General features: G+C 37.9%; 1 long non-coding RNA gene across 1 annotated transcript; it reads left to right on the top strand.

Annotated features, from left to right (window-relative positions):
* The first annotated feature begins 19,563 nt into the window (after positions 1 to 19,563).
* Positions 19,564 to 20,845, top strand: LOC132602191 (uncharacterized). The gene is made up of 3 exons (XR_009567647.1): positions 19,564 to 19,713; positions 20,467 to 20,536; positions 20,758 to 20,845. It is a non-coding gene; the product is annotated as an uncharacterized LOC132602191 (long non-coding RNA).
* The last annotated feature ends 1,090 nt before the right edge of the window (positions 20,846 to 21,935 follow it).

Below are 21,935 nucleotides of genomic sequence, written 5' to 3'. Positions count from 1 at the left end.
ATATATTATATCGTATCGCAGCCGCACAGGGTTTCCTATATCAGTCACAAGATGAAAATGACGAACTTGCCTCGTGCATCCAACTCAAACTGTACCTGTCACTCTTTCCTATTTATTTTCCCTGTCAATCTTTAACCGCAGGTTTCAAACATACCTGCAGCATTCATACTATGTCTAACATATATTCTGCTTTCGGTTACTGATTCCTTTAGCTTCTTCTGTGCACACTTTCTAACTGAACTTATCTGCAATATATATACCTTCAACCTATTTCCTTACTATACTTACCATAACTCACCATAATGATGGCCAGTCTGCCATTCCGTATATACAAATTCTCATTATGTAACCTTGATATCCAACTTCCACCTGTATGTACAACTATTTTCCATCCTAGATTTCAAAATTCCCACGGTGGTGGGAACACCTTGGTCACTGTTACTCGTAAATACTTGGTTGTCAACCCCTTTGATTTCCGCTCGCCGCTATTAGGTAACAACCTATAACAAATGCACGTCCATAGGAAATTTCGATAAAGTCTTATATACCTGTAGTCGATCAGTCTCTAGTCCGATCTGGTGATCTAGAAGGTGAAGTTTGCTCCTCGTCATCGTCTGCCCGCCATCTAATCGTCTGACCTTCATCGTCTTCTTCATCTGAGTCCGTGGAATGTAGATAACCGGGCAACTCCTGGTTTACCGATGACCGAGACAGGGGGCTGGAATAATCTGTAACACTTACCGGGTCAAACTGAGGATGATTACCTATAGGGGTACAATTGTGAAGTACTTGCTGGTAATGAATGAGACTTGAGGTGATATTTAAAGTTGAGTAATAATGATGTACTTGAGAAAGGAGAACGAGAAACTGTAGAAAGAGAATAATAGTGAAATTAGCAAAGGAGCTAAGTCTGCAGGAAACGTAAATCATGGAGGATGTCAGAGAGGTTGAGGCAGATAGTTTTCTACAGGAGGTCATCAAGACCTATTCCATCTGCTGCAAGTGTACCAGTCCTAAGGTCTAAATATGATCAGAAGGTCAGTTCAGCCAGAAACAGAGTTTCAGAGCACCAAGCTCTCGGTCACAGGCTAGTGTGGGCCACAGAGATTTTCAAAATCCTATGCGTAACAAGTGTGATAAGAGGCACTATGTGGTGTATCATTCAGGCATGGATGTGTGTTTTGGGTGCGGCAAGAAAGGTCATTATCTAAAGGGCTACCTATCAGTGAAACAATGTACGGGAGGTAATGTGGCTCGGTCCATAAATTCAGCAGCTTCTCGAAACTCTCAAGCCCAAAGCAGTGCGTAAGTAGCTAATTCTGGTAATACAGGCTTCTGTCAGAACCTCTTGCATGCTTTAATAGGTCGTCAGGTCTTAAAAGCATCCTCAGATGGAGCCACGGGTATGATGATGACAACTCTAATGTAAGACCCCATGGGGCAACATGTTACAATTTTAATCACAACGGGCATAGATTGATCACCCTGGTTTTGAACAGAAAAGAGCCTTCGTACGAATCGTGTACATGATTAAGAAGATATGATGTACGAAATGAAAACCATGAGCAGACGATATTAAATTTCTAGGAATAGTTATAGTTTGTTTGATTTTAGTCAGATTAGAGTAAGAGAGTACAATGGCAGTAAGTTACTACGAGAAGGAAATATTAATAAGAGATAAGAAGGTATGTCAGTTCTCTCTTAGGTTATATGATTAAGTGTTTACCGTGGATGTGGATAGCCTAAGATGATTTTTTTTCTAAAGTGTACAGAGAGCTCAAGGCCAGGTAGTTCAATCTTTCGTATAGGAGAAACATAGTTGCCTTAAGATTACTATATGACTGTAGTTACAATCTCAGAATAGGGTAAGATGATGAGGGAAAGTTAGAAATAACTTAGGTTATTCTGAGCATAATAGGAGAACATGAGGCTATCAGGTGGTTAGTTGAAGAATAGTAAGTAAGTCTTGAGCAAATGTAGTGATTTAGCAATTTTAGCAGAGCTAGTAGAGGTATGATTAATTCCGTTAGTCAGGATAACACTACTGAAATGGGTAACTGTTTGAATACATCCAAATATGTGTTAGAAACCAAGGGCTTAAGTTAAATTCAGAGTACAGTGATTAGGCGAATGAGAAATCAACTAAGCCATTAAAAAGAAAACTACAGAAGAATAGCCTTTAATAGTTATCAGAAAAAGGGTTTCCCCAAGACTGACAGGGTTAACAAAGTTCAAGTCGTTAAGACAGATTATGCCAATTATGAATACATTAGCAACCCGTTCATGTAAGTAATCCAGTTTTTCCCAGTAAGGAAGATTTGCTCAGAAGTGAGTCAAAAAATGAGGCATCAATGTTGTAGAGTACAAATTGTTTTTATAGAAGATAAGAAAAGTAAATTGTGTCCCAACAAAAGAGAAGAATTCGCAAGTATAAGACATTATCATTTGGTCTAAGGGGGAGATAGGGTTAGCATATGATATGAAGAACCTCAGTTCAGCTAGAATGGCATAATGAGATAGTCTCTATAAGGAATATTCCTCGCATGTAGGAGACACCCGAGGTGAGTAGAAGGACCGTCAATCCACTTACTTCCAGATCTGTTACTATCAATTATGTGGAAAAAAAACTATAAGATCATGCCCAATTATGTGTTACAAGGGTAGTGCCATTGCACGAGACTCTAATCTTCAGGGTACTAGTCAAAGACTTAGCTCACAGCAGTACTATGAGCAATTCAGGAAGTGGCTCAGAAAGAAATCTAGTATGGGTAGTTAACTCATGTTGAGGCAGACAAGAGAATCATGATGAGAGAAGTTCACCGCTTAGCCAAGCTAGGATTTCGACTTTTGGACTCTACAGACAATGAAGTTGTTGTCCAAAACAAGGCTTATTCCACCTTAGTAGCCAAAGTGAATGAGAAATAGTTTGAAGATCCTACTTTTTGTAGCTGAATGAGGGGATTCATGAGCATAATACGATGGCTTTTGAACAAGGGGTAGACGATGGTACCTTGAGGTACCAAGATAGATTGTGTGTTCCAGACATATATGGACTAAGAGAGGGAGGATCGTGTTAGAAGCCCATAATTCTAAGTATTCTATCCACCCAGGTTCCACAAAGATTTATCATGATCTTAAGGATATTTATTGGTGGAACGACATGAAAAAGAATGTTACAGACTTTGTGGCAGAGTTTCCGAATTGTTAGCAAGTGAAAGCTGAACATCAGAGGCCTGATAGGTTGGCTCAGAACACAGACATTCCCGTTTGGGAATGGGAGATGATAAATATAGAGTTCATAAAAGTGAAAACTACATATACAACAGATGATCAAGCCAAGTTACGTATCCTGAACATTGTCAGATTACACGGGACTCGACCGCGGTGCCCAGTTCGCAATGAATCTTTGGAAACCTTTTCAGAAAGGACTGACATAAGGGTAAACCTCGGAATAGTTCTTCATTCTCGGACAGATGGCCCGGTCAGAAAAAATAAGGTATTCAGATCTTGTGTCACGATATTTATGTCTCCAGATTCAGATCTTAAGTTATAATATTCACATTAGTTCAGTACTCACATATTTGTGCCAGTCCAGTATTCAGTCAGTCCAGCATTCAGTTAGCTTAGTATTCGGGCATTTCAATAGAAATTCAGTTCATTATCTCAGCAGCTCAGTAATCATGTATTCATTCAGTTCAGTAAGCATGTGTTCATATTAGTTCAGTGATCACGTGCCTCAGCTAGTTAGTTTCAGGTTTCTAAGTTACATTGTAAACTCTTCCGAAGTTTCCGTAGAGCCAAGACAATCATTCAAGGAAAAATGATCCCAATGGGGAGATAATGTTAGACCCTATATCTTAGAACTAAGGCTATACTTGTATCATTAGAGTTTTAGCAGAAAATATAAAGGTTTAAACATTTTACGAAAGTGGCTGAGGGGCCTACTTCGGGCAACCGTAGCCTTGATTAGTTGAGAATTTGGAAAACAGTTCCTCAATAAAAGTTGTAGTACATGTAAATATCTTCCAATACATATAAAGATCAAGCCAAACAAATATTGGAGCAAGAAGTTATGAGCATCACAAAAACACTCAGAGCAGTAGGTCATACGCCAATGTAACACTCCGTAAATTTAGAATAGATGTGGATGTGTTAAATGAGTATTGATGTGAAATTTTAGAGATGTGAAATACTATCAAGATGAGTTTGGGTGGAAATAGTTGCTCTGTAATCAAGACGGATAGTGAGGTGCATAAGATTCGATAGAATCGGTTAAGTTTATAGCAAGTCTGCCTTCCAGCCCCATTTTGTGAAAATCCACTGAGAATTTGATAACACCTAAACCAAGAAAATTGAATATCCATGAAATACCTTTCCAACGATATATTGTGGAGCCTAAATAGAGCTCTGTACAAGAAGTTATGCCCACTTTACCGAACACTTCGCCGAAGCCAACAAGGGCCCACCGTGTTAAACATGCGCGGCGCGTAGGAGTGCATTTGTTGGACCCACGTCACCGGCCCAGCGTGAAAAATCATTCTCTCTGACCAAAATTATACAAATGGTCCCGCGTTGGACGTGCGACACGGGTCCAGCGCAGATGGGTCGGGTTTTCGGGTAAAAACCTCAGATTTTTGCGTATTCTTATATTTAAGCTTAGGGTTAATTTCCCCAACACCCTAATCACGAAAATCATCCTAATTCAAGAGATAACAAGTCCCAGGCCTTAAGAACCCTCCTAAGTAAGTTCTATGATAATTCTAGGGTGATTTAAAGTCTCTAATCCCTTTTGAACTTGAGAAACCCTTCTAATCGATAGAGTTGTGATTGAAACATTATTGTTGGATGTGGAAACCCTGTAATAAATTCAAGAATATTGAAAATCAAAAAGGTAATGCTTCTACACTATAATCATGTACAGTTGTGAATTGATGAGTTCTTGGGAGAATAGTAAATGGGTTTGATGAAGAGAATTATACGAACTATGCTAGGGTTTTGGATTGTTAACTTGGGATTGTAGTAATCATATGGGTGATGAAAAATGGTGTTAGTTATATCTATTTGGGATTGTAGAATCACCTAGAAGCAAGAGAATGGGAATTGGGTGAAGAAAACACCATTAGTAAGGGCTATGAAGCTTTATGCCCACCAAGTGTTTGATAAAATGCTTAGATGACCAAAGCATGGATATTATTGCTAATATGGAATCCCTTTCACTTGTATTGATATAGATTAAAGTTGAAAGGGTTGATGAATGTTGTACTACGCTCAAAAGCAGGAAGTTAAGGTATTTTAGGCTAAGTCTCTACGTTTGGGAATGTTGATAATTCTCTCTACGATACAATTTAGTGATTATTACGAATTGCCTCATAGTTACAGTTATGCTTTAGCTTCCATGAATAGTTGTAAAACCTCTATTCTAGAGTTATATATTTCGTTCATGACTTTCATTTCGAACACTATGAACCCAGAACGTAATCTAATTAGACGGGTGTTTTATACCCATGAGTCTCAGCCTAGAAATTCAGTATGCTTAGAGGCATTTAAAGGCTTCAGATCTCATAATTAGTTTTTGAATACTTGTCTAAGCCTAGTTCTATTCAGTATTCCAGTATTATGTAATTCAGTATTTCAGTATTATGCATTACCGTATGACTTTCAGTTCCTTGACATTCCTTGAGTCTCAGCCATGAAAACTCAATATGTTTATACTCCATAATCAGTTCATGAATATATGTCTGTCTTAGTGAATCATTGCTCAGTATGTCAGTGTTGTACTTTTCAGCATGATTCTCAATTTTTTTAGATAATAGTTTAATGTTGAACACCTGTATTTTGGGCCTAAGGCCACAGTTATGTATACGTATACTTGGGCCTAAGGCCACAGACTTGTACACTTATATTGGGCCTAAGGCCACATATTATGATTTCAATAAGCAGGTGATTATCCATTCAGAACACGAAATATTCTTATCTTTACTTCTTCTTTTTTCCCTCAGTTATCCGTTTCAGTTTCGGCACTTACAGTTTTTTCATTCAATTGTTTTACATACCAGTCCAATTCAAATGTAATGACGTCCCTTTTTCTTGGGGCCTGCATCTCACGATACAGGTAACGATTTACAGGTTGATGATTCAGAGCGCTAGGATTCTCGTACCAACTATGTGATGAGCCTCAGATCTTTCATGGCATTATTATTACATTACATTCTTTCAGTATTTACAAACAGTCAGTGTTTTCAGTACTTTATTAGAGGCTTCATAGACTAGAGTAACAGTTAGAGTCGCAGGCTTTTCATGTTAAGCTATACTGGCTACAGTTATGCTTCAGGCTTATATTAGCGTTTCCGCACTTTGATTATGTATCATTCAGACTTTCAGTATATTAGCATGTGTTAGTTTATTTTACGCATTTAGTGTGTTATGATACCAAATGTTGATTCAGTCAGCCAGTTGGTTCGATGGGTCACATGTAGTCAGAAACCGGGTGTCGTATTACGTCTAGGCCCAGGTTCGGGGCGTGATATGTTGATACAGAACTATAGTTATGTCTCATAATTAGGATCTAAACAGTATTTATTTATGAAATTTCCTCTTTTTCTAACCAAGAATATGTGGTCAATTCAGCATTAAATGAAGGGAATGAAATCTAGTTACACCAATCTGATTGTAAGAGTTGTTCATAGATCTTAGTATCAATTTTAAGTACTCTTTTTTTTGGTAAAATATTTATTTTTAAACCACCTCTATCTTAAGAAGTTGTAAACTTCAAACAGCTATCTTTGAATTACTAAAAGCTAGTTGGAAATGTAAGACCCCGTACTTTCAGGCTAAGGTTTGACTCGTAAGACGATGATATAATGGAACCAAGATTGGAGATGTAAGAAGTGTTTTGAAACCTAATCAAGTCATAAGAGTAGTCTTAGGACAAATCCAAGTCAGAAGCTACTCTACGGAGCATGTTTTCAACTGAGTTTCCACAAGGCCTTACTTCAAGCTAGAATAACCCCTTTATTAATTGGGATTTTGGGAACAAATCCTTAATGAAGGTTGTAGGCCTTTGAAATACCTTTTCTATCCATAAATTATAGAGTTCAAACTAACATATGTACAAAATTTATGGCCCTTTTACTGAAGCGTCGCAATGCAGTCCGCCGAACAAGCGTCTGCGATGCAAAATGCGAAATGCGACATAGACATCTGCGACATATTTCTCAATTCATTTGGGCTAAATTTTTTGTCCCAAAGATTGTAACATTATGTTTCAAAGTCACGTTAGCATCTGTGATCGCAGAAGTCAATCTACGACTCTAATGCTAATGCAGATAGCCTCGAGGGTCATTACAGTCACGTTTTTCCAAATTTTTATTCCATTTTTCAGTTCTCCAAGCCCTAGCATGACTTTTCTATCCTCTCCTCATATACATGGGTTCTTAACAAGATTCTACACTTATACATGGATTCTTAACAAGAAAACCCATCTCAAGGTTTTATGTTTAGATTCTTGGGGTTCTTCTTCAAATGTTCAGACTTTTCCTTCAAGTTTTTGAGCACCTAAGGTATTTAGGGCTTCTATCCATGTGTGGGAACATTATTATTCTTCCCCACGTCATGTTTAATCCATGAAAACACAACTTCTCCTCAGCGTTAAAAAATTATGTCTTAGTTTATGATAAACCCTAGATACATGTCAATATTTATGTGTTATTATGCTCACTCATGTTTCCATTAATTGTATTCATGAATATCATTTCTATTACCTTGAATCTGTCCGTAATCAATGAATACTCCTATTTTGATGGGTTCTCAGATTCAGGTCACGAATCAATATTATTCCGTTCTATAGATTTTACATGTTTTCATGTTTCATACAAGTTATATTATATATCTATATACATGTTATATAATACATACAAATCATTTCTACTAGTTATTCTTACAAGTCATGTTATACAAACCCTGGGCTCAGATGTCACCTATATTCATGTTCATGTTTTAGGAGTAGTACAGATTACCGAGAAGGCTTAGATAGCCTGAAACTACGTATGCTAGCATAGGGTAAAGGTCGATCCACCAAGTTAGGATGACACCTTTAGAAAACTGATTGGATCCTTTAATTTCATGCTCATGTCTCATATCCTAGCAAGTTGGGCCGGGTACTAGAATCCACGTGCTCATATGGTGACTTCATGTTGTCGATTATACTAAGGCTCTCCCACAGACATATTACTCATGTTATATTATACTCTTATCAGATGATACTCATGTTCATGTTTGGTTTACAATTTCAGTTTCAGCTCTATTATTTCATGTGCCATGTTTATTCATTCAGTTGCCTTATATACCAGTACAATTAAAATGTACTGACATCCTTTATTTCCCGGGGCCTGCATTTCACGATGCATGTATTGACTTACAGGATGATTGATCTGCTCGTTAGGACTTCACACGTACTAGCTATTGGTGTGCCCCATTTTTTCGAGGTGTTATCCTTATTTTACTTTTATGTTATGTCATGCGGTAGAGGTATGCCGGTGCTTTATCCCGACAAACAGTTTAGTATTCAGACTCATGTCAGAGGTTTCATAGACTAGTTTAGCATGTCATGTTAGATATTCAGTTAGGTTAGCCTTGTTGGATACATTATTATGTTTCAGACTATTTCCACTATTACATTATAAAATAGTATTTTTAGTATTATTATGATGTCACATGTTTTATTCATTTTCATGATTTAATTTATATTCCACATTAGTTCATGCCCTATGTTGATTCAGCAAGCCATGTGGTTTGCTCGGTCACATGTAGTAAGACACCGACTACCGTGTTACGCCTAGGCCATGGTTCAGGGTGTAAATAAGCTTGTTATCAGAGCACTAGGTTCAAGTATCTAAGGGAGTCTATGAAACCGTGTCCAATGGAGTTTCCTTTATATATGTGTGCACTTAACTACACAAACATTTAGGATTGTCTCACTTCTTTCTACTCTAGATCGTGTCATGAAGCATAAAGTAGTAAGTAACATTCTCTTCCTATCGAATTTCATACGTATCGATTGCGCAAGTGATGAGCAAGAAATTCAAGGTGCAAGTGAGTATGATTACCATTAGGGTAAAACTGTGAAGTGTCTGATAGTAATGGATGGGGATTTGAGATGCCATTGAAAGCAAAATAAAGTGAATGTCACCCGAGAAGGGGCAGTTGTATCATTAATGTGAAAGTCGAATAATAATGACATACTTAAAGAAGAAGAATGAGAAAACCATAGAAAGAGAAAGGCAGAGAAATTGGCAAAAGAGCTAAGTTTGCAGGTAACTTCAGCCATGTGGGATCTCAGGGAGGTGGAAGCAAGCAGTTTTTGTTACACCGTTTAGTTTTATGCATTGAGATTCGTCGTACGTTAGTGTCATAGTTTTGCACACCAGGATTTGCCTTCAAGGTTATATGAGGATGGACATGCTTAACTTATTCTTACAAGTGTTTAAGTTCATGTTTAGTAAATTATAGAAGGATTAGAGAATAAGTGAATTGAAGTGGAAAGCTTCGTCAAAAGTTCTTTCTGGAAAATATAGAATATGGATAGTATAATTGAGATATGGTCCGTATTTTGAGATATGGACCTTATTTAAGGATTTTAAAACTTTCCAGAGAAGAAATATTTTGGGGTGGAAATATACGGTCCATTATACGAACTGTATAATATTATACGCTCAAAAGGGTGGCCGTATAATGTTATACGGCCAAGAAATACGGGCCATATTTTGTAAGTCGGTGGATTTTTGCTGATTTTAAGTATGAAGACCCCTCTTCGTTTTAAGTCATTTTAAACATAACCCTAAATTCAAGAAATCTCTAGAGACCTCTCGAAACATATCCAAACACTTCTCCAAGTCAAAATCAAAGATCAAAGAGAAGATCAAAGTACTTAGGGTTTCAAAGTGAGGTTTAAACTTGTATCTTCTTCTTGAAGAAGCTTTGGAGGATATTTCAAGGTGAAGTTATCTTGGAATTGAAGTGTTCTTGAATTTTGAGGTAAGATTTTCATCTTAGTTTACATGTTTATGAGTCTATGTAGAAATTATGTTAAGATTTAAGGAAAAGAAATTGAAGAAAAGGTTATAAGGTGTGGTGTTGAAGTTGTTGTTATTGATTAACTATGAAAAGAAGTTTTGGGACTAAATTGAGTATAACTTGAATGTTATCTTTTGGTTACGGTATTGTTGATGTTTTTATTGCTATTTTTGGAGTTGTTTTGGAGTTAGTGGAAGTAGATGGTATTGGGAAAATGCTGCCCGATTTTCATTAGTTTACCAATTAATTTAGCTTGACCTTATGAGAGTTTCAATGACTTAACCTTTGTATGATTCTTCTTGAATGTAGATTTACAAGCTCGGGAGGATAGACATTGAGCGATTAAGTAAATAACAAGGTATGTTAAGGCTGTCCTTTTCTTTCTTTTGGCATGATCCTTATGAATAACACGCACACGTACCGTTAATCCATAATTGTCCTACTCTTAGAGTTAGGGATGATCCATTTGATTCAAGTTCCATAATGTATCTTCAAAAAGTCTTCCTTCAGATTCAGTATGATCTCTAGAGTTACTTGTACTTTTATCATGTTTTCCTATATATATATATATATATGGGGAAGGTGACGGCGTTTTATATGCACTACCACCTGATCAGCTGGTCATATGATGATACAACAATGATGGTGATGATGCCCGCAGAGGCCAATGCGATATGATGGGATGCCCACAGAGGCTTGACAGGCGTTATATACACACACACACACACACACACACACACACACACACACACATATATATATATATATATATATATATATATATATATATATATGCATGACCTCATGCATGAATGCACGGTATCTATGCAAATCATTGACTCTCAGAAGCAGTTCAGATGTACAGGTTACATGCTTTTACCCTATGTTTTCTTATGTCTCTCTTTTATGCTACTGTCATACCTTACATACTCAGTACTTTGTCTGTACTGACGTCATTTTTGCTTGTGAACGCTGCGTTCATGCCCCCAAGTAGACAGGGAGACGGTTTAGACCCTTAGGCTGCCATCTCAGCGCTTGTACAGGAGCACTCCACTTATTTCAAAGTTGCAGACTAGTTGGTATGATTCTTTTGTGTTCATATGGGTATGGTGGGGTCTTTTATCGTCCTTATTATTTTATGCACTTCAATAGAGGCTCATAGACAGATATGTATAGTTAGTTGTTCTATGACCTTCCTGGTCCATATTTTTGTTGTATCATTATATTCTTATAGCCTTGTCGACTTGTATACTTTGGTCAGCTTGATGATGTATATGTATAGATCTTCCAGGCTTGTGTCCTTTACAAATTATGAGATATATTAGCTGGCATAATAGCCCGCTCAGGTATGATCATATAATGTATGTATGTCATGTAGTGCTCAGTAGGTTAGCTCTGGGTGCCTATTATGGCCCTCCGATTGGGTCGTGACAAAAGTGATATCAGAGCAGTTCATCCTAGGGTTGTCTGTGAGTCGTGTCTAGCAGAGTCTTACCTATGGTGTGTAGTGCAGCACACTTCTAAATAGGAGGTTGCGGGCCATTTAGGAAAATTACCTTTCTTTCTCATCTTAAATCGTTCGATAAAGGCATGTTATAAGGATTCCCCTTTTCCTGACCGTATATTATGATTTCAGTAATGCATGTGACGAGGAAATCATCAGTGGCCCAGAAGGGCAAGTCAGGGGAAGGTAAGAGAACTGGACGAGTATCGCTTGTAGATATAGAGGAGGGCGAGTCCCAGAAGGAGGTTCCATGTCTGACCTTTTATACTCCACTCGCTTCAGAGGAGCCTAGAGGAGCCCCAGCTCTAGCTCCAACACCCCCAGTTCCTCCACCTGATGCTTCAGGGTCAGGAGATGCGAGAGGCCATTCAGTTGCTAACTGAGTTAGTACCGGCTCAGGCCCAGCGATAGGGTACGGGTTAGGGTGGCAGGGCTGTTAGTGCCAGGGTTTGAGATTTCATTAATTTAGACACTCCAAAATTCTTTGGTTCGAAACCCGATGAGGACCCGCAGAATTTTAAAGATGGGATGTTAAGGACCTTGCGGGTGATGCATGCTTCAGACACCAAATCAGTTGAGTTGGCTTCCTATAGATTACGAGATATTGCCGTTTATTGGTATGAGACTTGGATGTCTTCTAGAGGGGTTAATGCACCCCCACCCGTTTGGCATGAGTTCACAGATGCCGTCTTTCAACATTATTTGCCACCAGAGATTCGACGGGCCTGAGGTGATAAGTTCCTGAACCTCAGACAGGGGAATATGAGTGTTCGGGGGTATAGTCTTAGGTTTAATTCATTGGCTAGATATGCTCCAGTTATGGTAGCTGAGATAGAGGATTGGGTCTACCGGTTCGTGAGTAGTTTGGGACCCTATTTGATTGATGATTGTATGACAGCCTCTCTTCAGATAGGTATGGATATTTCTCGCATCCAGGCTCATGCTCAGAAACTTAAGAAGTGTCAACAGTAGCGAAGGCCCAAGTTTGAACATGATCGAGGTCAGAGTAAGAGAGCTAGATCTTCAGGATTTGTTAGTGAGTTTAGAGGCGGTCAGAGGCAGCGGTTCTCTAGGCGTTCAGCCTATACAATGGCTAGTGCGTCTTCACAGTTCCCAAGACCCAGGTTTGATAGACCTATTCATTTTAAGCCGGCCTAGAGTTCTAGAGCTTCAGTTCCCAGTTTCGGGGTGATTCCAGTCAGATGAGGCCATCCCTAACGCGATGTACCTAATATGGCATGTTACATGCTGGGTAGTGCCTGTTGGGTTCAGATGTTTGTTATACCTGTGGTTGGCCCTGCCACATTATGCGAGATTGTCCCTTAAAAAGTGGTGGAGGTATATCTTAGCCGATAAGATCGGCAGCTGGTTCATCATCATTTGTATGCCCTCTGGGGAAATCCTTTTAGACGTCAACAGGAAGTGGTAGAGGCACAGGGGGAGCATCCGGTTCTAGCGGTCCTTAGAACAACATTTATGAATTTGCTAGTGGACAGGATCTCGATTCTTCGCCTGATGTTGTTACATGTATATTATCAATATCTTCCCATGATGTACAAGTATTGATAGATCCAGGTTCGACATTGTCGTATGTTACTACTTTTATTGCTAGTCAGTTTGGGGTGAAACCCGAGTTGATTGAACCTTTTGAAGTATCTACACCCGTTAGTAATCTAATGATAGCTTGACGGGTTTATAGAAATTGTGCAATTATAGTTTGTGATCGTCATACGATGGCAGACTTGATCGGGTTAGATATGGTATACTTTGATGTCATTATGGGTATGGATTGGTTGGCTTATTATGCTATTGTTGATTGTCGAATGATGATGGTACGATTTCAGTTTCCACGAGAGCTAGTTCTGGAGTGGAAGGGTAATACAGCATCGCCAAGAGGTAGATTTATTTTCTATCTTAAGGCAAGGAAGATGATTTCCAAGGGTTGTATTTATCATTTAGTCCGGGTTCCGGATACAGAATTGAAGCCACTAACTCCTCAATCATTTCCAGTAGTTAATGAATTTCAAGATGTATTTTTGGATGAGCTTTCGGGTTTCCCGCCAGAACAGGAGATTGACTTTTCCATTGACGTATTACCAGATAATAAACCAATATCTATTCCTCCTTATAGAATGGTACTTGCTGAGTTAAGGGAGTTGAAAGAGCAGCTGAAGGACATGCTTGAGGAAGTCTTTATCAGGCCTAGTACATCACCATGGGGAGTGCCTGTGTTGTTCGTAAGAAAGAAAGATGATTCGTTAAAGATGTGTATTGATTACAGGCAGCTAAATAAGGTGACAATAAAGAATCAGTACCCATTTCCAAGAATCGATGATTTATTTGATCAGTTGCAGGGTGCTAGGTGGTTCTCGAAAATATATTTGAAATCAGGGTATCACCAGGTGAGAGTTAGAGAGAAGGACATTCCGAAGACAGCTTTCAAGACCAGATATAGTCACTTCGAGTTTCGCGTAAGGTCGTTTGGGTTAACTAATGCACTGGTGGTATTTATAGATTTAATGAACAGTGTATTCAGGCCCTACCTAGACCTGTTTGTGATTGTGTTTATTAATGATATTCTGGTATACTCTTGATCGGAGGCGGAGCATGCAGATCATTTACGTGCTCACCGGATCTGTCGAATGTACATCCAGTTTTTCATGTTTCTGTGTTAGAGGAGTATCGTTCTAGTGGTTCTATATCATTCGTTGGGATTCAATTTTGTTCGATGAGAATCTTTTCTGTAAGGAGAAGTCCGACATGCGTGATCGATATCTTCAGTTATTGTCGATTCGAGCATTTTTCCCGCCCTCTCTTTCTTGTCGCTCGAGGATGAGCGAGCGTTTAATTGGTATCTGATGTAACGACCCGTTTGGTCGTTATTGCATTTTCGACCCTTTTAACCTTTTCGAGCTTGGTTAGCTCATTGTTTACTCGAGGGGTCCGTTGACATGCTTTCCGAGGTGTCTAAATTTGATTCGGGTGACTTTTTGTGAAATTTGGGCTTTAGCAAAAAATAATTGACTCTAAGTTGACTTTTGGGTGCTGGCTTGGTTGGGTCTTCATACCCAAATAGGGGATTGGAATACTGATGTCTTGTGGGCTGCTGACTGGGCAAAAAAGAAATCAGGAAAGGGTGCAATTGTAAGCTTTTGTTATGCTATGGTTATTAGTTGTTCAAGAAGGCTATGCAGAGAGATCAGCATCCATATACACATTAAAGGAGCAGCGAGACCAAAATGGCAAGGCATGCTTGCAAAGCTGAATTGAAGACCTTAGAGGCTGCTGCTGTTGGACTTCTCATCTGGTTTGCCACTGCTGAATTCCCATTTGGTGTGCTGCAGTTGATGATAAAGACAGCTGAGACTGTTATTTAGAGATTTTTTTGTGCTTGTTTCTGCTGATGTAATAATTGTCTAGTTGTTTTTCTTTTTTTGTAATAGGGACAGTTAGAATGTCTAAAGCTCCAGTTTGAATAGCTATGGAGTCTGTTTAGAAATGTTAGGAAACAAGAGGTTAAACCTGTTTAAATCTATAATGTTCACGTGGTATCAATAAAATCATTTATTTACAAAAAAAAAAAAAGTTGACTTTTGGGTAAACAGACCTTTTTCGGGAATCCGTCGATTTCGAGAGGTCCGGATGGTCGTTTAAAACTTGTGTGTATATGTAGTTCGGTTCTCAATGCACTCAGATGCATTTTAGGACTTAGGTTGGAAGTTAGAATTTGGAATTGAGGTATCGAGGGTTGACTCAGTCAGCAAGACCTCCGTTGGAAATTCCGAGGCCACGAGCGCGTTCGTAGCGTATTTTTATGTGTGTCTATGTATGTGATTTTTGAACAGATGACCTCGAGAATTAATCAGAAATTCAAGTTGAAGTGTGAAACTTGGGGAAGTTTCTGGTGTCTAGTGCCTGGTTTGGCAGCACCAGCATCGTGGCAGCAGTATCGCTGGAGCGGTCACCTTGCCACTGGAGCGGTCCTTTCCAATTGGGCATGACCGCTGTAGCGGTAAAAGGACCGCTGGGGCGCCGCCGCTAAAGCCGTCTGAGTTACCGCGAAAGCGGTGATCGGGCAGTGACTGGGGTATTTAATAATATAAACCCAAAGTCTTTTCATCCTTTTATTATTCCAAAAGTGGTTAATCTTGGAAACTTTTCTAGAGGTTTCTTGTGGCAACTCTTAGAGGTAAACTCATCTACCATCTCTTCCTAATATTTATTCATTATCTCACCTAGTTATCATTAATCCATGCTAGACTCTTCCTAAAGTTATGAGAGCTAAGTGGGTTTTGGGTTATCTTCCTCTAATGAACTTGTGAGTATAAAACCTTGTTTTGTTAATGAATCTAGAATAGGTTAGCATGGAATTGATGGGTAATAACTATAGTAAATTGAATCTTCCATTTCTAAGGCTTAATTTGTGAATTAAATGCTAGGGTTTATACCCAAATTTGGGGTTTTTCTATATAATCCAAATTTGGAGCAATTGTTAGCTAAATTAGTTGATTATTGATGGGAATTGAACATCTAGAACACTAATTCCATAATGAGAGCCTTAGATCATTATTTTTACTTTATTAGTTATGAACCCTAGTTTATGGGTTGGAATTTGGGGATTTATTAAGAGTTAAGTTTATTAAATGTCTTCTTCTTGTTTCTAATTCCGCATTCGAATATGATAGACTTTGATTATCTTGAGGTTCAAAGGAAAGGAAAGGCTAAGGTGTGATTGTTGGTGATATTGTTGTTCGACCTTCCAGGTAGGTTACGGTTTACCCTTGTTATGAGACTTCGACTAGCGAAGAGTATATTTAGATGATATTGTCAGAGATTCCATGTAAAACTTCAGGTATGAAGTTAAGTTGGATGTTGCCTTAGGGTTTGATATTGCTTCTGACTTGTTTGATCGGGCTTGTGGCCTATAGACTGCATAGGATCTTGTTTGGTGCATTGTGTATAAATTAGTGGATTGTATGTGAATCGCGAGTCAATTGGAAGGATGAAATTACTTAATATTGATTCTGGAACTTAGTGTAGGCCTCGTTATTGGTATAGCCATTTTGGGATAGTTGACTCTTATTGTTATGAAAATTGGAGATTTGTTACAATTACTGTGTGGATCAACTGTTGATTGATTGTGGGGCATGACACCCCGTTGTGTTGATTTACTTGTTGTGTGATTTACTTTTTGGCTCGTCGCCAAGCTGAGATATTGATATTGGTATTGCTGTGTAGATCAATTGTTGATGATATTGGTGCGCTGTGTGTGGCACAACTTGAACTTGATATTATTCATTGTTGTACTTGCATCGTTCCATATTCATTTCACATCATCTTATTATGCTGTGTGACTGACACTACTGATGGAAACGAGAAGGAATATTGATGATTATGGAACATGATAAGTCACCTCTGAGCTGTGTACAGGGGGGCTGATTATGGAACATGGTAAGTCACCTCTGAGTTGTGCGTGGAGGGGCTGATTTGGAACACCGATATTGTGATACTGACTGATAATGGAGTCCTCTGAGCTGTGTCCGGAGTGACGGTGCTTGGACTCCGTAGGTCCCTCATGGGTTGTACTACTGAGGGGTGGAAGTATTCCGCTTTCGGAGTACAAGAGTACATGCATTGCATTGCATTCATATCTCATATTGCATTGCTTTATTATCATTGGTGGTCGCTTATGATTTGGATACTGTGTTGGTCATATTCTTGGACTGTATTGATACGGGCTACGTACTGATTTGACTTGATAAGATTTGGTTTTTGGTATGCTTGGATATTTGTTTCACTTGGGGATAGATGTTACATTAAGGCATTGATTTTTTGAGTCGATTACTTGTGAGCATGACTTGTACTCTATGGTTTGCTCGTTTTCTCTTACCTTATTGTCTTTATATATGTCAACTAGTCTTAGTAGACCTATGATACCTACCAGTACTGTGGTTTTGTACTGACCTGCACTTGCTACATTCTTTTATGAATGTAGAGTTCCAGGTTGGATATGCTTCCATCTCCCGTGGCTGATAGTCGCCATCAGTACAGCTTCGAGTTTCCAGGGTGAGCATGAGATGTTCGCTGCCTTGAAGACTCTTCTTATTTATGTCTCACTTTTTCATTCTGAGACATATACAGATTTGATGTATTATTGTATTCCATACTTGTGTACTTCCATTTAGAAGCTCTTGTATGGATTAGACCAGACCCTGGGTGTATTTCTTATTTCTACACTTTCTTTTATATTATTATCGTAAGGCTTACGTGAATTATTCTCTTCTGCTTAATTGATTTATTTCTTTATGCTTTTATTATCATTGGGTTGAGGGTTCGCTTACTGAGGTGGGAAAGGTAAAAGCCCGCAGGACTTATCCAAATTGATTCGTGAAATTTAGTTCTATTTCTGAATAGGCCTTATTCGCGAACGCAAGAAGGCCACGCGAATGCGAGCTTACCCGATCCAAGACCATCGCGATGACCAAGGCAACCCAGCCTAGGCCCCTACAAGTTTATGCGAACGTGAGCTAAATGCCACGAACTCGACCCCCCACCTGGTCTCTCTTCTTTATGAACGCGAAGAAGACACTGGATGCCTGAACGCCAGAAATGTCTAGTTTTCCTCGGGATTCAACCAAACACTCGGAACTCACCCGGAACACTCTGGGCACAAGCTGAATATGCATACATACGTAAAAACGCACTACGAATCCACTTGTGCCCTCGAAATTTCTATAGGAGGTCGGTCAACCCCTAAAAGCCCCAAGTCAAATTTCCAGCCAAGAACCCAAAACTCTCTAAAAGACTTGGGAACCGAACCAACTACCCCATCAAGAAATAAACGACCCTCTAGACCTCACGGAATTGACGAAATTTCGAAAAATGTCTGTTTATTCAAAAGTCAACTATTGGTCAAATATTTTCATTTAAAGGTTCTAATTCTTCTAATTTTCGCTTGAATCACCTGATAACCTCGGGAAGTAGGTCGACACCGGTAAAATGGTCAAAACACGCATAACGATCGAACGGGTCGTTACAAAGTTTAATTGTCTGGTCTTAACTCCTTACAGGCTAGCCTCTATCTATTTACTATAAGTACAACTTTTATTTTCTTATTTAGTAGTCTATTCTAACTAATTATATTTTATAGATAACAAAGAGTTAGATTTTAATCATACTTTTTTTATTAATATTTTACCTTTTTCTCTTCTCGTGCTTGGAGAAGCTAAATAACAACCAAAAAAACTTTTCAATTTTGGATAGATCAAATCGCAAGTTTGAGTTTTTTCACTTTAGCTTTGTAATTCTGAGGTTGGGCATTGTCCTGCTCATTGTGTTTTTTAACCTATCAAGTAATAAAACTCCTCTGTGGGAACATTTAAAAAATACAAGGAAAATTATTTCTTTCTAAATTTAGAGCTTTTAAAAAATTTAGATTAAGTCTTTGATAAATTTTCCCTATTATAGATATATTTAGTTATATTTGTCAAATAGCTGTTTCATTTTCTATTATTCTAAATTTTCATAAATTTTTTGAAAATTCAAATATATTAAGTGATTACGTTTTACTGAAAAGTTCATGCTAATTGTATTTGTTCGTTTCAATTGTTGTGGTATGCTAACATTAAAACAAATTCAACCATCAAATTTTCAAAATGATCTTAGTGTTATCCGACGGTTGCCTTTGTTTGTTTCAAGTGGAAATGAATCTGCAATGAAAAAAAGGGTAATTGAGATATTGTATTTTAAATGAAATTTTTTTCCTGTTTAGACTTTTCTTTGTTAATATATTTCTTTTTTAGCTGTTTCATCCAATTAAAGAATAAATAAGGAGTAAAGTCAATAATAGTACATTTCACAAAAAATAAAGAGCACAATTTTTATATATTGGTACAAAATTTGGGAGCAAATTAGATTTAAAGAAAGTTTGTAACAACTCTCAGAAAATCTAGTCCCTTGCCCCTCCCATATAATGATCCTTAACCAATACTTCTCATTCTCAACTCAACCTACTGTGGCTGAAATGAAGGGAGTTCACAACAATAATGAAGAGGATGATGATGATGTGGATGAAACCCGTTTCCACAATCCAGTTCATGGCTTTTTCCAATCGATTGATTCAATGAATCACCAAGTTTGTAAGTTTTTTTGTTCACTTTGTTTTCTTTATATGAGGATGTAATGTTCATTTATGCCTTGATACTTGAATGAACTATCTCTTGAAAATACTACAGTTCTTCTCCTCACTTTATTTTCTTTTTTTGATGATGTTCTGTTCATTTGTGATTCGATTCTTAACCCTTTATAAATTTCACATATTCAAAAGAACAGATATAAACACTCTAGTCCAGATTTTAACTTAGTATCAGACTTATTATAAGCCAATTTAATGTTAACATGAAACTAAGCATTTTAAAACTGATTCCTTTTTTAGATCCAAAAGCTTTTATTTAGGTGTATAGGTAAATGCTTTGTTAACAAGTTTTAGTTTAAAGATTAATAATCAAATTTATTTGATAATTAAAGCAAGGAATATGTAATTAAATATCAAGATAATTGTAAGGAAAACTGACTATCGTCCATAAGTGAAGGAAGTTTATTTTCGTCCTTTTGATAAAAAATATTTTCCAAGAAAAAAAAATTATATATATAATCAAAACCCGCAGAATAATTTTTTCATGAAAAATATAATAAACATCTATCATACCAAACATATGCTTAGATGATTCAACCTTTCAGTAAAAAATTATGTTAAGAATGACGCAAAATCAAATAGTCTAAATCTATGTTTGGTATATGTATATATACTAGAAGATATGTTAGACATCCTATATTCTGCGAACTTCTTAACAGTTTTGAATTACAACATTATTTTTTTTGATGAATTGTAGATAATAGAAATAGTCAGCAGCATGAAAGATCTAATGGACTACAACAAGAACTACAAGATTGGGCCTGTAGGTAATGAAATAGTGTTGTTTTATGCTTGAGATTGCTAATTTACTTATAGTATACAAGTGTACTTGGTCTGTATCTAGTTCAAAGACCGATTCAAAACTAATTTTTATCTCTTTGTAAGGATTGTGCATCACATGTATAATTTTCAGCAATCAGCATGACATGAAAAACTAGATTTTGGTATCTATCTTTTCTTTAAACAATGAAATTTTGTTTCGTTCCAGTTGCGCCTCCTGGTTATATGAAACATCAACATGAAGTACGACAGCAGCAGAGTTTATCAGTGGTTCGTCCTCAGCTCGCCAACCTGGGGGGGGGGGGGGGGGGGGCCTAGCAGACATCTATCTCATCTTCATCAGTTGCTAATCGTTCAGTACATTTTGGGAAGACTTGTTTGCCTACATCAATATCTACATCTGTTGCTGGTTCATCTTTATCTAGCCAACCTGCTGCTGTTAGTCGTTCAATGACATTTTCTGCGGGAATTGTAACCTGGCCGCCTTTCATAAGCGCAATTACCCCTTCCAGGGGTAATCATCGATTTGGTGGTGAAGTTCGTGCTCCAGCCCCTCATCTTCAGCATTTCAAGGGACTCCATCGAGCCCTAGTAGCAGTTCATCAACCCTTCCAAATGGCATGCCAGGTCATCAACGACCCGTTTACATAACTGCACCATCACATTCACTTCCGCAACTTGCAGCTCTACGACCAACATTACAAAACCAAGTACAACCACCCATATCAACCTTTAAACAGTTTAGTGAAGAGTGCAAAAAGAAGCCTAAAATATAAAGTTAACATCAGATGGCGTCCACTATTCATACCATGTTATGATGAAAAACGTATATATATATATATATATATATGAACACAACTGTTGAGGGATGATAGCATCTAACTCTTTCTAATTTTTTCAGAGGCAATAACGAATAAGAAATACACTTGTCCTTGCATTTAAGGATGATCTCCACAAGGTTCATCAGCAACTTGATGTGCCTCCAGAATTACCTCACCTCATGTACTATTTAATCACCTTGAAACTCAAATTCATCCGCCATGGCCAGGATTCGTCTTCAATCAATTGTATCACGTGTGGCATCAACACATAATTCAGGTGCAGCAGAAGGGCCTCAAGAAGATGTAGAGCAAGAGCAAGCATACTCTGCTGATGAATAAGACAGGAAACTTCAGTAATAAGTTTTGCTCCTTATCCATCTACTGATGAAGCCACAACAATGTTTAATATATTTTCTTTCGAGATCAATTATCTATTGATTTGCAAAAGGAAAAAAACCAATCAAACTAGTGGTTGTTGTGCTTCTCTTATTTCCCAATATGTTTTTTTGTTTTGTGAAAGTGTCAGTTTTGTTTTCGAACTACTTAAAATATGATAATTTTAAAG

The sequence above is a fragment of the Lycium barbarum genome, chromosome 7 (genome assembly GCF_019175385.1).
Source record: "Lycium barbarum isolate Lr01 chromosome 7, ASM1917538v2, whole genome shotgun sequence".
In the NCBI taxonomy this organism is placed as follows: Eukaryota; Viridiplantae; Streptophyta; class Magnoliopsida; order Solanales; family Solanaceae; genus Lycium; species Lycium barbarum.
The sequence above is the reverse complement of the archived record's forward strand: the minus strand, read 5'-3'. Positions and strand labels throughout refer to the sequence as shown.